Raw genomic sequence first — 15435 nt, 5'->3', positions numbered from 1 at the left:
GCGTATGCTGCAATACTGGCAGTGAGGAGTGCAGCGAGTTGCAAAAGTAAATAAAGTCTGAAATGCCTTTGGGTGCATGCATACTGCATACCGGTAGAGATGTACGGATATCGAGAGGTTAATATTTTAAGTCATATACATTTGACCACTAGATGGCGTTGCTATAATTATTAAGTTTTCTAAAACGCGGTGTCGTTTTATAGCCAAAAAACCTTCAGTCGAGTGAAATAAAAAAATACATTGTTCATTTCATCACGAGGATTAACACTTTATCTGTATTTATAGTGCTGTAGATACATAAAGTTAATATTCCTTCGGAATAGAGCAACAATCACGAGCTGTCAAACGAAACCAAAAATGAGATGTCATTTGTGTGTGTAAATATAAATATGTGTGCATGCTAGTGATGTATGTCGTTACTTTTCACATGAATATCGATATCGATTTATATTAATTAACACCTAACAGTAGTAATATTAATGGAACTAAAATAGGATAGAATGTCCATATACAATCCGTATATGGGAGAGTGGAAAATAAAAATAAAACTCAGAAGATTAAAATGATTTAACTGATTTAATTGAAAGAGCAACAAACATCAAGACATCCATACATTCTGAAGCTGTGGTGTCGGCGGCGGAGATCTAGACGATAATGTAGATCCCTCTGGTAAAATATCTCTGTTCACGTACGACGACATTGTGCGTGTAGGCTTTACTTTCATCTGTGAAAAATAAAGAAAGAATTGACTATAGAAATCATATAACTGTGCGTGTAGGCTTTACTTTCACCTGTGAAAAATAAAGAAAGAATTGACTATAGAAATCATATAAGATTTTATATTATTATGAGGGTAGTTGAAAATCTTCATGCCCACGCAAACGGACGACGCCGCGAACCGCCAGTCTACTTGTGACCACGGCTGCAGCATCGCAGCCGAAACGTCAAGCCGTGAGTACATAATGTAACTCATTAATAAACGTCGCGTTAAGTCCCGTGTTTGACTATTTCATAGAAATCATAGTTTAATTATAACTTATAGTTAAACATTTTTTATCAAAACAATGAAAACAACCAGATCAAGGTAATAAATTGACATTACTAACCAACGAAACATCATCAGAAGAAAATGAAAATATTTATTGCCAGAAATAGTATTATTTTAATTAAACTTACCGGAACAAACTCTGTAGGGATTGCACATTTTTTCAACGTGATTCTGGCTCCAATTTTTCGAAAACATTTACTATCAAAATGTTTGCTACATAAAGTGGCATATTTAGTTGGAATCCAATTTGGACGATTAATTAATTTGAGCCATGTTTTTCTTACATCTTCGTTAGTCGGAAATCTGAAAGATACTTTACTAATTAGTACCTATTATAATAGTCAGAAACTCATATTATTACATTCCCAGGTGACTGTGATAGACAGTGCACAAAATATATTTATCGATTGTGGTACAGCCCTAGTGTAAAACGAAAATTATTTCTTTACACAAAATATTCATAAATTCTGGATTATGTGCATGAAATCTTTGCTTACAACTTAAATTAATGTTTAAAGAACATAATTATCACACTTAGTGCTTAAAATTCTAAGCGCATTCACAAAAATAAAGCTAAAGTTTGGAGGTGTCGATTTCAATAAATTTACCTGTGAAATTAATATTTTGCGGGATTATTTCTCTGGTTTACATCACAATCAAGGACGGAACAGGTCACCATTGTATTACAATAAAAAAATTCCAAAACTATACAGGATTTTACGAAATTTTTAGAAAAAACTGTGATTTGAAATTCTGCTTTGTGCCTCTATGTGTCACTGCCTGTCAAATCTTTTGCAAAAATGGTTCTATTGACGTGACGATGATAGCATCACACATCTCTTTTTGTCACACAGGGTTGCAGATAGTGACATCTCGCTCGCTCATTCTTTGTTGCTCTATTCCGAAGGAATATTAACTTTATGTGTAGATAGCATCGACACTATCGATATTACAGATTGACAAATGCCAATGATTGTATGCACACGTCAATGAAGCTTATTGCATTTACTGTGAATGTTTTATTTGTGTACATCACGTTAGGTATTCTGAAGGTCAGTTGATAAAAATGGTATGCCCTAGATTATGGATACATTTTACTGTCGTGGGACAACACTATTCGGGTCAAGTTAACCGGCTCCATTAATATCCTATAATGTACCATAGCGTCATGATATTCGGTAACAATTCGCTTAACGCTTGGCGCATCGCTACGCGCACCCTAAGAAAGGTTCAAAGATTAACGATGAAATGTCATTTCACAGTTTGCACGGAAGCGTAGGTAGTGTGACAAGTGACAACACTATGTATTGTTCGGTGACATTGACCCGCTTTGGCATAAATAACTACATCCAATATACTGAACTGTCCGATCCGTGACACTGACAGCGGGGCGCCATCGTCAACCGGATCGCTGGTTCCGATTTTTGCCATGTAGGAAACTATCAGTTGAACGATGGTGGCACCCCTCTGTCAATGAGTTTGGTGGGACAGTTCAGTTTAGGTCACCTATAGTCTGTTGACACCAGTTGACACTCGCGTAATTTTGAGATTTTATGTCTGACACTTAGATTAATAAAACCTAGATAGATAGTCAGTGCACGAAAGGTGAGGCAGTTTTTAGGGAGCCGGCACGGCTTACCCGTAAACGTCACATGAACTGTCAAAGTGAAAAATTGGTTAACACGTCCGACGAATTTTAATTATTAAAACGGTTTGTGCTGTGAAAGGGTGTCTAAAATACATCAGAAAAACATAAGAAAGTGACCAGTGTTACATTTCATAAGTAAGTACTACGATTCGACGCGTATTTTGCTTGAATTTGGCTTTCAAAAATTAAATACGGGAATGATACCAGTAACAAGAAAATTTATTTCCCAATTGTTCGCCGTACAAATACACTTCCTTGTTTATGAAATCGAGACTTTTAAGTCGATTTTTCTTATTGTTATTAGGTAGGTACTTTGAATTCAATAAATAGGTAAGTACATGATGCGTTTTGTTTTTGTTAGTTATAAAATATTCAAAAACGTATTAAAAATTTCCCTACTTTCGGGAAAATCGCCTTCACTGTCTACACTCCCCAACAAAATTGACACTAATGACATAAGATTTTTGCCTCACTCTTGACGAAGCGTTTGTATGAAGACTATCCATCTAGGTTTTATTAATCTAAGGTCTGACAGTAGTAGGTCTTCTTTTATTATTGTGAAATGTTGGAAAATGGAAAGAAAGGTCAATAATTTAATAATGGGCTGTATCGGTTTACTAGTGATATTTTTTATTGAATGAGCTTACAGGTGCTTCTTATCAACGAATTTGATATAAGCTATAAAGAGGTCTTACAAGGTTTTAATTTAATGTGGAGTTTATTCGGTCGTGAAACTTAGTTTTTTATATTATTGTATAGAAATAAGATATTACTTTATTGCTCGTTACAAACAAATTTAAAAAAGTTCAGTTACCTCGAAATTGCCTCTTACATAATTCTAAAACATTTTCGAATAGATTTTTTTCCGCGTGGTTACCAATTTATAAACACTTGTACAAGTGTCCGCTGGAAAAGTGCCCACATTAATGAAAGTGTCATAGGCATGTCACTCGGAGACATTTTCAAAACAATTGACAGACACATTTATCTCAAGAAGTGACAATCTGAAATATTACAACCGTGAAGGAGATGAATAATGTCGTAATTAGCAAATAGAAATTAGGTTTTACAAGACTACTTGCAAGATTACGGGACTATTCCCACCTCTCGTTCCCACCACTGCAACTCCTGTGTAGCCAGGATCTACAGCTTAACCGACCGCCATAAAAACCCAACCAAAGAAGATCAAGTTTGTCCCGGGGGAAAGTTAAACTGTCATTGGACCCGCAACGAAATTAATCAGAAGAACATAGGAGGAGTTCGAAATTTAAGGTTCGACTTCCCTCAATTGCAAAGCGGTTGACAGGTGACAAACAAAGGTTACTATAGATGACCCACGCTGAACTGTCCCGCCAAACTCAATACCATCGTTCAACTATATGGTTTCCAACATGGCAAAAATCTGAAACAGCGATCCGGTATTGACGGTGGCGCCCCACTGTCAATGTCATCGACAGGACAGTCCAGTATTTTGGAACTATACTACTTGAAAGATTCCCTGATATCATGGTTGTGGAAGTTTATTTATTTATTTATTTAAAATCTTTATTGCACACATAAAAACAGTGGTACAACAGGCGAGCTTAATGACATGTGGCATTCTCTTCCAGCTAACCAGAAAATTAGACAAAAGAATTAGAAGTTGACGACATAATACTATCAACAGGCCGGAGCATGGCACTCTCAATAATAGGTCAGAGGCAACTAGAGGATTTGACCTACGCTCCCCAATGACCTCACAGGCTGGGGAATCACCTAGGTACTCGTAACCGACTGTATCATACAATCTAACTGTACAGTACATTGATGATTTGTCAAGATCAATGGATTTCCGTCTGCTCGTTTGCCTCGTATCACATAAAAAAAAAACGCGACTTCGTACGCGTGAAAATTGTTTGAATAATATTTCCCGTTTTTGCAACATTTTTCTTTACTGCTCCGCCCCTATTGGCTGTAGGTGTTGTTATTAGCCTAAAGCCTTCCTCGATAAATGGGCTGTCCTACACAAAACTAATTTTTCAAATCGGACCAGTAGTTCAAAGTCAAAGTCGAAGTCAAAGTCAAAATTTCTTTATTTGTTTAGACTAATAAATAGTTCTTACAAATCGTCATTTTGCTCTTAAGGAGCCTCTACATGTCTCATAATCTTTTTACCCTATCAGCGCTTCGAGACCAACATTTGGCAAGTGCTGAGAAGAAGCGCCGCAACAAACTCAGTCACCACTGTCTGCCGGTTAATATAAATAAATATAAATAGTAGTAGTAGGTACATTCGATTCAGGAGCAGTTCACTGAATTTACCATGCATTCTTGTATGGTGTATCTTATAAGAATGGGTATACAAGATTGCGTGGTATATTAAACAAGGTAGTGACGTGCTAATATCTAGACTTACATATTAAGATACTAGTAGAAATGACTCGCATACATAAATTTGAATAACTTGGATTGACCAGTCCCCGAAAGCAGCGCCTGTTCACAGACATGACGAGTGAACCAGCCATCGCTTCAGTTTATGAGATAAGCGAGTTCAACCAAACATACAAACTATTCAGCTTACAAATGTATTAGTATAGATAAACTTATATAAGTATAGTGACAAAAACTATCGATAAATCGCAAAATCGCATCAATAACAACGACATATACCACAAGCTTGATGAACTGCTGTCACATAGAGTTCGGTTCACAGTAACATCGGCATCTTGTTTGCTTTACATCGCTCTGACGAGTGAAATATGCAGCCGAATCTATTTCTGTTCTAACTTGTTGACGCTTTATTGAATCATCACATTTAATATACAGAGGTCAAGATGTTTACATGCAAATGTTTTATGCAGTGCAATAAAATGTAACATGCGAAGAATTTAAATTTTTATTGTTCGCAAGTGCTATAATTTATTCTGACAGTGCAGCTCGGGAAATTCAATAGGTATCGTTTTGTTTTCAAAACACATATTTGTGCGTAAACGCATTTGAGAGTTATTAGCAACTAATAATGTATTAACTACATTAATTACTCGTAAGAAACGTCAACACTACATAAGACTGTAACATTTTTGTTAAAAACAACCACAAAACAATAGTGTTTAGTGTGCACTGTGTAGCCACAGCTGGTCTTAATTTAGTCTGGTAGGACAAAAACCAGACCGAACACCTATAAAATAAATATTACTGAATACTGTTATGGCGCAGTTACACTATCCGAGAAATTGATCGAATAGAAGTGCGAGCACGCACACCGAAGTATGGGCGACCCACGGCGAAACTAACTGAATTACGTGTTTACACTACTTATATATCTGGATCAATTTCCCGCAGTGTAACTGCGCCATCAGGACATAACTAACCTTACCTAACGTTATCAGATACATATCGTCTGTGTAACACGTAGCAGACTGTGATAGATTGACGTGATGTCTGACATATTATGAGCATTTAATTAATTAATGAGATTGCGTTTAATAGCTATTGCCTAATGAGCCAGTTTAGGCTCCATTTTGTCTCGTAATATAGGTAATTGTGTTGGTTTGTGTCTAACGCATTGCGTGCACGTAAATCCTGTTCAATTAGGCGTCTTTCTTTTGAGATAGTAATTATTTTCTAATAGATAATAGTAGAATAGCATGCCCTGAAGATGTTATGATATTAGGTACGAGTATCTATCATCTACACAAGGTTAAGTAGACATAGTGCATGTAAATACATATTTGTGGACATGGCCGCTGCATCCGCTACAACGATTTTTCTCAACGTACTTACCTATATTTAACCTTTTTTTTGCTGTTTACGGCCTGTGATATAAAGATAGAGACGTTTAATGTCACTCAGAAATAATATAGCTTGGAACAGAGATTAACTTCCTATAAACAAACTCATAAAATATACATTACCTTTATCGCTAACTCGCATTCCTGGATTTTAGCGTAGAACCAAAAAATAACTTCTGACAGATATGACACCAATAGCAATTTATGAATTTAGTCATTTATGCAAATTTTTAATTTCAAATTATGAACTCAGTCATTCTTTCATTTACATTTGGTCTAATATGAACCAATAATTTAAGGCCGCGTAAACATCCATTTTTTGACCGGACAACGGCCCGATTTTTGCCGGATTTAGCGGTGGTGTATGGTTTATAATGAACATTGTGCACATGCATCGGATATAGTAGGTCCGGCGAGAAAATTGTCAGCAAAGAAAGGATATAGGTACATACGTTTTTTCACGGCCCGTCGTCCGGTGAAAGAACGGATGTCTACAAACGGCCTAACAAATCTTATGGTATCGGTAAAGCCACGCGAAGCCTTGTGGAAAAACACTCAAATTGTCGACATACGTATTAATTACACTCTAATTGTGCATAATTACGTAAAACAGAAGAACAATTGAGTTAACCGCGGTGGCGTTTGTAGCTAACTAAGAAGGTATCATTATCAACGACGATTGTCACTCTTGGCTGACTCTACGTAACAAAATCCAATATAACAGATGACAGCTGTTTAAGCTGAACACTGTGGTATCTTATGTCAGTTGTAATAGGGACAATTTTGTGATAAAAATGGTGTAGCCTGATGCTCTTCTTCTTGTCGTGTCGACAACAAACCTATCAGTGTCAGCTCAAAAATCCGCTACAAGAGTAGCGCGTCAGTGGCATTCATTAAATGAAGCTGGTATTCTGCTGAGAGTTTCTTTGATTTTTTAACCTAGTTTTCTGCTGCGTTTTCTGCCTTGTTATTTTTTCTGGGAATTTACTGGGAAATAGGCAAGGACTATAATACCGATTTACATTTCGGCAGCACATTAGAATAATATATCGATTTTTATTGCAAAATAGCGCTTATATTACAACTGCATAAGTTGCCACTTTATGTAGGTTGATGCTGTCCTTAGATCGGATCGTGTAGCCGCAGCCTTAAATAGATTTTAAGGTTGATTTTTCTTTGTACGAGTATGTGTACTGCATAATGCCTTTGCGATAGTTCCCCTCGCTGGGTAAAGACAATATTTTTTCCATCTATACTAAATATACTAATACTTACACACAATGTAAACAAGTAATCGACGTTGAAGCGTGCGTACGAATTTTAATTACGCTACGTAAATGCTTCGCGGACACACAATATACAAACCGAAGACAATCATTGTCCAATTAAACGTCGGAACGGCTTGCACGTGTGAAACAAATCGCAACTGTTTACGTATACTTATAAATAAATACTAAAGTCACGCTGCAACTTTGTATACTACGCATTACAATGTTGGCAACTCCTTACATCTACACTTCTCTGTGTCACCCATTCATTGCGTGATAACAATGCATGCAATCCTGCATTTCCCGATCAAGATAGGCGATGTATGTGCTATCACCTCTTAGCAACTGGAGAGCTGTTTTATCATAATACTATGTTTACTACATTTGTAGGCATCTATTCTGGTCGATTGGGGCGATTGAAGCTATTAGATACGCCCTTGATAAAATTAAAGACGTATTGGCATGTCTAGACCGACTGATTGTTGATATACGAACAATCGATCTAGTAAATGGAAAATTTATGTGATAGTGTGTTATGTATTAGATACTGATTGTTTTCATTGATAATGTACTAAGGCACACATGGCTAAGACTTTAATATTTTATTGTGTGTTACTCTGTAGGTAGGTAACTATAATACGCATACGTCATGTTAATAGAGCAATTGAAGACAATATTCAATGGGTCGTCAACATTTGTAGAATCCTATTTTTATGTAATCAAGTCTTTTTATGTGAAGTGTTGTCCCTGAGAAAGATTACTAATTGGGGTACGGAAAGGGAGATCGAGGTAGTTCCTGATTTTGCCTGTCTTGATTGATTTTATTTTTATATCCCTGATTGACTTTTTTTCTTTTTTTCCGTTATTTTTTCCGATTTATAGTTAGTTATTCTACTGGTGGTCGTCAGGTAACATTATATATTATTATGGTGTAATTCTAACCCGGCTTGTTGTTTGGTCCAGGTTTACATCTTTCACTTATCACTCCATCAATCTTTCCCAGGGTCAGTATTTGCTAATTTGTTACACGTTAAACAATTTTAATCATAAAATATAACTGCACACAGTTATAATAAAATTAGATCTAATTTTTGTAAATCGGGCGTTAATGGACTCTGTTAATTAATGGTCTCATGCGAAATTCGGGAATCTTGTTATTTTAAATTAATTTGGCAACTATTTGGCAAACAGCACTAGTAAATCATGACGTACGAGGTTTACCGTTTGTCCATTCAATTAGTGGGCGATGAAACTTTTATGTTTATGCAATAGCCAAAACAACTACAGGTACAGTAGCCTCTATCTATGGTATACATAGATCGTTTCATCCACGAAGACATGCCCCACCAATTTTTGGTCGAGGGAAGCGTGGGGTGCGGGGAGTTTGATCCGAGCAATCCGAGCGTCATTATTGTAGTGTGCGTGTGCACTCATGGATAATTTAGCGAGTACCGATAACACTCAAACATTAGCGGAAGAATGGTGGGGCGCGTCTTCGTGGATAAAACGATCTATAGTGACGATACTACAACATTCAGAAATAAAGACTACTACTCTACGTTAGTGATTATTACCTGGATGGTGCACCTATAGCGTGTTTGGGCAGCGACCATGATGGGCGACTTCCGATGCGCTGTATCCTTAACTGGGATCCTGAAGAAAATATTTTTAAACTTCTGGCAGTGTTTCTATGATTACTATCACAAGCTTTCCTCTGTACGTTGTACCCAGGCCTTGTACGATCATTCTCGCATCCTTTGCCCTACTTTAAATGATCTACTATCGCAACGCCAACTTTACGAGAGTAGAGTTGGTGCACACATTTGGATGTTGGTCCCAACGGATACACCAAACGCCTCTCCCCGGCAAGCTCACCTAGAGCCTTCTTTCTTGATTGGTCCGAGGCCTGAGGTTCTCCTTTTTGTTTCACACCAGTAAGTATACTTTATCTCCCATAGCGATAAAATTGGAGAGGAAAGTTTAATAAACACACCATGAACAGATGTCGATCCTTTCTACCTATTTATTCAACGATAGTAAATATAAGGTACAGAATCTATTATTTGATAGGTGTGTTATCTTCTAAGAGGATTCGTCTTCGTCTTCGTTTCAGCCAAATGACGTCCACTGCTGGACAAAGGCCTCCCCCAAGGTTTTCCACAATGAACGGTCCTGCGCTGCCCGCATCCAGGCTCTTCCCGCGACCTTTACCAGATCGTCGGTCCACCTAGTAGGAGGCCTGCCCACGCTACGTCTTCCAGCCCGTGGTCGCCACTCGAGAACTTTCCTGCCCCAACGGCCATCGTCTCTACGAGCTATGTGCCCCGCCCACTGCCACTTGATTTTAGCAATTCTGCGAGCTATGTCGGTTACTTTGGTTCTCCTGCGGATCTCCTCATTTCTGATTCGATCACGCAGGGAGACTCCGAGCATAGCCCGCTCCATCGACCTTTGGGTGACCTTGAGCCTTCTTATGAGGCCCATAAGGCTAAGAGGATTGCACATCTTTAAATGGGCAATCTTTAAGCATTTACACCTACAGTATGGTTTTGCTCACTAGTTTTACTAACACACCATGTTAAAAATGCACCTACTGCATTCACTGTACATTATTTCTTAGCATATTGTATTAGAAAAGAGTGAAGCTGTTTTTAATGCGCCAAGATGAATACCGCAATTACTTTTAATGCATGTCATGTGCTTTTAAATTCGAAATCTATTGTAAAAACTTGTTACATTTAGAAATGAGTTAAATCGTTTAGAAATTGTGGAATATTTTTAAAATCCTGTGCAGCAGCAATTAAAACTTTGAATTACGCTGCCAAAAATTTGGTATTATTTTTAGTTTTATTGTAATAAGTATTCCTAGAATTTATATTTTTTTGTGTGGGGTGGCAGCAACTGTGGTCATGGCTAAATTAAAACTTGTATTCGGTCATAGTGCAATTGCGATAAACAGAAATACGTACTAAACCTAATTACTATGTGTTTATTTTTAATGTTCCACGATATTTGGGCAGAATGATAATTTAAAGGATTGTATTGTAAAAATGTGATTGTTTGTAAGTAGTTCACACAATCACACCTCATAGCGTACCTACTTGGGGACAATAAACTGCGTAGGTTGCGCATGGCTGATTTGTCTTTAAAATAGTTTTATGCTCAACAAAAACTATTGACATTATTTCTAAAAGCAAGCTCAAAATGATACTTGGTAAAAATCTAGTTAAGATATTACTGGCAATTTTAAACTGGATCTAATTATCTAATTTATAAGTTAACTACTTTTTCCAAAGACCAAAAGCAGCTGGCTGTAATTTTACGGTTGGAAGAGCTGTCAAAAGGTAGCACGTCTCGTAGAACTGACTGCGCATGGAAAAGACAGGTTCTTAATGTAGTCTAGACACACATGATGTTGCCAGTTTTGATTTTTTTTACCGTCACAACAAAAGGAGGAGGTTCTCTATTCGGTTGGTATGTTTTTTCTTAAGTTTAATATGACCAGCTACCGCGCACCGCCAAAAAAGGCGAAGAAATATCTTATAATTTTAGTCACCTCACGATCGTCTTTTTTTAGATATTTTTATACCTACCTTTTTCTTATGTATAGACATGAACTTTCTAACTAGCTATTTTTGAGTTTCAGATTTTTTGTAGGTAGTTAGACTGGCTGAGTTTCTCCAACTTACTATAACATAAACTATAACAATATCCGGTGCTGTATGGAGTTTGTCAGAATTTTGACGTTTGTTAAAGTTAAATTAAGACTAAATTATACTTCGTTAGCATCCTCGAGGGTTACCTAAAAAGGCGCTACCGTTATGCAATATACTTTTTACGAAGTTTGTTTACAATTACAATAATTACGTTTTGGCATACTTTTACTGCCATTAATTGTGTGGCCGACTATACAAGTCCAGTTATACTTTAAGGTCAACTACTCCGGCAAGGTAGGCTTCAAGATTGCAATATTTCATGGTCGTTTACTGTGCTTGATGGGTCGATTATTGATCCAATTTTATTTAAAAATGCCGTTGAGTTTTTGTTTTAGTGGTCAACGATTTTGCGTACTATGACCCGTCGGCTTTAATATACAGGGTGTCTGAAGTAGAAATCCTAATGCAGTCTACTCTACACACTAAGCCCGCCGATATGAGTCTTCGACTTTTGAGATGTTGTGAAAAGTTATAAACAACGACATGATTCTTTTGAGATAAAGCCGCCGACACCAAGCCGCCGGTCTGTCGGTGGGCTTGGTGTGTAGAGTCCTAAATAAAGACAATCTCAAACCAATATGCAAATAACTGCATAATATGTAAAACTCTTTTATACATATTTTTTTCGTTACCTACGTACAAATATTATTGACAGTTTTTAGTGATTGATTTACCGACAGTTTTTTCGACAGTCTTTGAATAGTCAATCAGATCATTGGCATCAAGTCATTCCGTTCACCCTGTAGTTAATTTTGCACGGACATTTATTGCAATCCTACCTAATTTGCTATGCTTGGTTCCTTTTTTGCGAATCATCGCTCATACGAGTCTAATGATCTAAACTAGACGAAACTCTACAAGGTGTTTGGGTTGTATAATGCACACTTCTGATACATTTTGCAGCAAAACATGCATTATAAGTAATTTATTTTAGACTAACATACCAAGTTATTTCAGCTGGATACTGGGCTTAAAACCTGTCCTCAACCTCAACAGAAATTCTGCACGATGTTCAGGCACCGCTCTTCTGGTGGGGAAGTCCTCAGAACCGAGGTCTCAAGGTCTTCCTGGTGAAAAAAACAATCTATTAGGTAGTCATACCCACTATGTTTTATAATGGTAACAAAGAAATCGTAAAAAAGCATGTAACATCTTTGAGACCGCGTCGGCGTAGATAGTAGGTATTATTATGAAAACCAAGAAATTAAGGATCTGTATTTTATTTACCTACTCATATTACTATTTAAACTAAATATAACATCAGTTGTATTCTTGTTCACCCTGTATGAAGACTAGCAGATAAACACACTTGACTTCCTTTCAGAGCTCGCTGATAAAAATAAACAGCTTGTCAAAGAATAGTTAACTGTATGCTCTGATTAGTCGACAGACGACACGCGTTGTATGTACAGTCAGCGTCAAATAGTTCGTGACACCAAAAGTAGCCAAAAAGTTCGCAACACGTCTTTGTTACACTTGGAATAAGGTTGTTATTAGGATCAACTTTTTGGTCACTTTGGGTGTCAAGAGCTATTTGACTGACTATATCACACAATCGAAGCCATTAAAGTGGGTATATTTTTATTGGATAGATCAAAAGCTGGGAGCTAAAAGTTCCAGTTTCGTATTTTATTTTGGAGAAAAAAATTGGTGGGACGCGTCTTCGTGGATGAAACGATCTATAAATAAATAATATAATAATAAATCTTTAGACAATTTCACACATCGCCAGCTAGCCCCAAAGTAAGCAACTTAATGCTTGTGTTATGGGTGCTAGCTTAACGGATAAACTACTTATACATATTTTTTTTTTAAATACATACATATTATACATAGTAACACCCAGACCCGTCACAGAAATTAAAATTCATCATTTCCATTTCTGCCCAGCCGGAGAAGTTGCATTTGCTTACCTACATAAAAAAACCGGCCAAGTGCGAGTCGGACTCGCGCACCGAGGGTTCCGTACAAACCTGCAAGGTTTACAAAGTTCGTCCATTACGACAATCGAGTCATTACTATGGTATTTTTATTCATAACATTACAATGGGGAAAGATGGAGGAGCATAAATTTAAGACAAAGATCTCTTTATCGTTTAAGTAATCCTTTATTTTATAGTATTTGATATGAATTTCAACTTGATAGCTCTAGGCGTTCATGAGGAAAAAAGTAATAAGTTTATATTTATTAAAAAATATATATTTTGTAATGTAACTAAAAATTTAAGGATTTTGGAATTTTTCCTTTATGTGTGCTATAAAACATTGCTTTATGCCAAATTTCAGGATTCTAGGTCGACTGGAAGTACCCTTTAGGTTTTGATTCCCTTGCGAGTACTTGCGAGTTTCAAAATATGCAGCTTAAATTGCTGTTTCTTTTGATTGCGTTGACATAGAAGTTTGATTTTGTTACAGCTTAAAGGTATTATAGACCTGAGTATTTGGTATGAATTTCAATTTAATACCTCTACGCGTTTATGAGGAAATGGGTAGTAAGTTTAAAATTATTAAAAAAAAAATATTATGTGATGTAACTAAAAATTTATGGTTTTCGTAATTTTTCCTTTATCTATGCTATAAGACGTTGCTTCGTACCAAATTTCAAGATTCTGAGTTCACGGGAAGCACCCTGTAGGTTTTGATTCCCTTGCAAGTGTCGAAAATTTGCGGCATAAACGGCTGTATCTTTTGATTGCGTTGGCTTAGAAGTTTGATTTTTTCACAGCTTCAAGGGACAGTAGACCTGAGTAATTGATATTAATTTCAGCTTCATACCTCCACGCGTTCCTGAGAAAAAGGGTCTTGACAGACAGACGGACAGACGGACAACAAAGTGATCCTATAAGGGTTCCGTTTTTTCCTTTTGAGGTAGGGAACCCTAAAAATGTGGCGGTAATTTCTTTTATTTATAACATACAGGGGCAAGCTATGCATTTATATTTGTTCTTCTTAATAATTTAGAGGCCAATGAGAACTACTGTTCTTTCTATCAGCAGTTCAGCAGTCCTTTGCTTAATGATAGTAATTAGTTTTGCTTGACGAAAAAGCAACTGTTTACTTACTTGGGTAATGAATATTTATATGGTGATTTTAGAGCAGTCACCCAACAGCGGAAGATTCCACACGCACTGGTTTTTAGCCATAACTAGCTGACCCGGCGAACTTTGTTCCGCCTTAATGACAATAAATAAGCAGACTTTTTTTTAATTTCGAACGGGAAAAAATGTATCCTACGTCCTTCTCCTGGCTCTAAACTACCTCCCTGACAATTTTCAGCTAAATCGGTTCAGCCGTTCTTGAGTTATAACTTATAAGCGAAGTAACTAACACGACTTTCTTTTATATATATAGATATATATATAGATATATATATATAGATAGATATCTTATAGTCATTACTACTTCCTTAATTGGGCAATTCAAAGGTTTATACATAGGCTCATATAACTCACATTGTCGGAATTCTCCGAAGGCATCCGTATTTTTCTGTAGGCAAAGGAAATAGAGTAGTTGATAAAATCATTTAGCCAATTGACATCTTTTTATAGGCCCTCAATCAACGCGACTCTCCGTAGATTGTATGGCAAACGGAAGCAAAAACATCACTAGTTTGCGAACTCAATTGACTACTTTATTTATGGGTTCTTATATTTATTTCAAAGCACAAAAAAAATTAATTTTATGGAACGTTGAAAAAGCTAATCTTTTTCAGGGCTAGGGAAAAGTGTTTTTTGATGTCAACTACCCAATACCGAGGAAAAAAAAGCAATGCATTTGCGCTCAAAACCGCGGGAAAACTTTACTAAACTTTTCTTTGTTTTCGAACATAACAAATAAAGTGATTAAAGTGATCAACTGGTGCACCGAAAACTTTATAGCATACTTACTCGTAATATGGTTTACATTTCTGCAATTCGTATCACGATGTCCAATATTCTCCAGCTACACCTGACAATAAAAGGAACTAAACAATAAACTAAACTCA

The 15435-nt window shown here is 36.6% G+C and overlaps 1 long non-coding RNA gene across 1 annotated transcript; it reads right to left on the bottom strand.

Moving 5' to 3' along the window:
- Positions 1 to 426: 426 nt before the first annotated feature.
- LOC114353372 (uncharacterized) lies at positions 427 to 1966 on the bottom strand. The gene is made up of 3 exons (XR_003655933.1): positions 1657 to 1966; positions 1177 to 1351; positions 427 to 724 (listed from the first exon to the last, which is right to left on the bottom strand). It is a non-coding gene; the product is annotated as an uncharacterized LOC114353372 (long non-coding RNA).
- Positions 1967 to 15435: the final 13469 nt, after the last annotated feature.

The sequence above is a fragment of the Ostrinia furnacalis genome, unplaced genomic scaffold, assembly GCF_004193835.3.
Source record: "Ostrinia furnacalis isolate ACB-3 unplaced genomic scaffold, ASM419383v2 OfSCF1654, whole genome shotgun sequence".
Lineage (NCBI taxonomy): Eukaryota > Metazoa > Arthropoda > Insecta > Lepidoptera > Crambidae > Ostrinia > Ostrinia furnacalis.
This window is presented reverse-complemented; position numbering and strand designations above follow the sequence as displayed.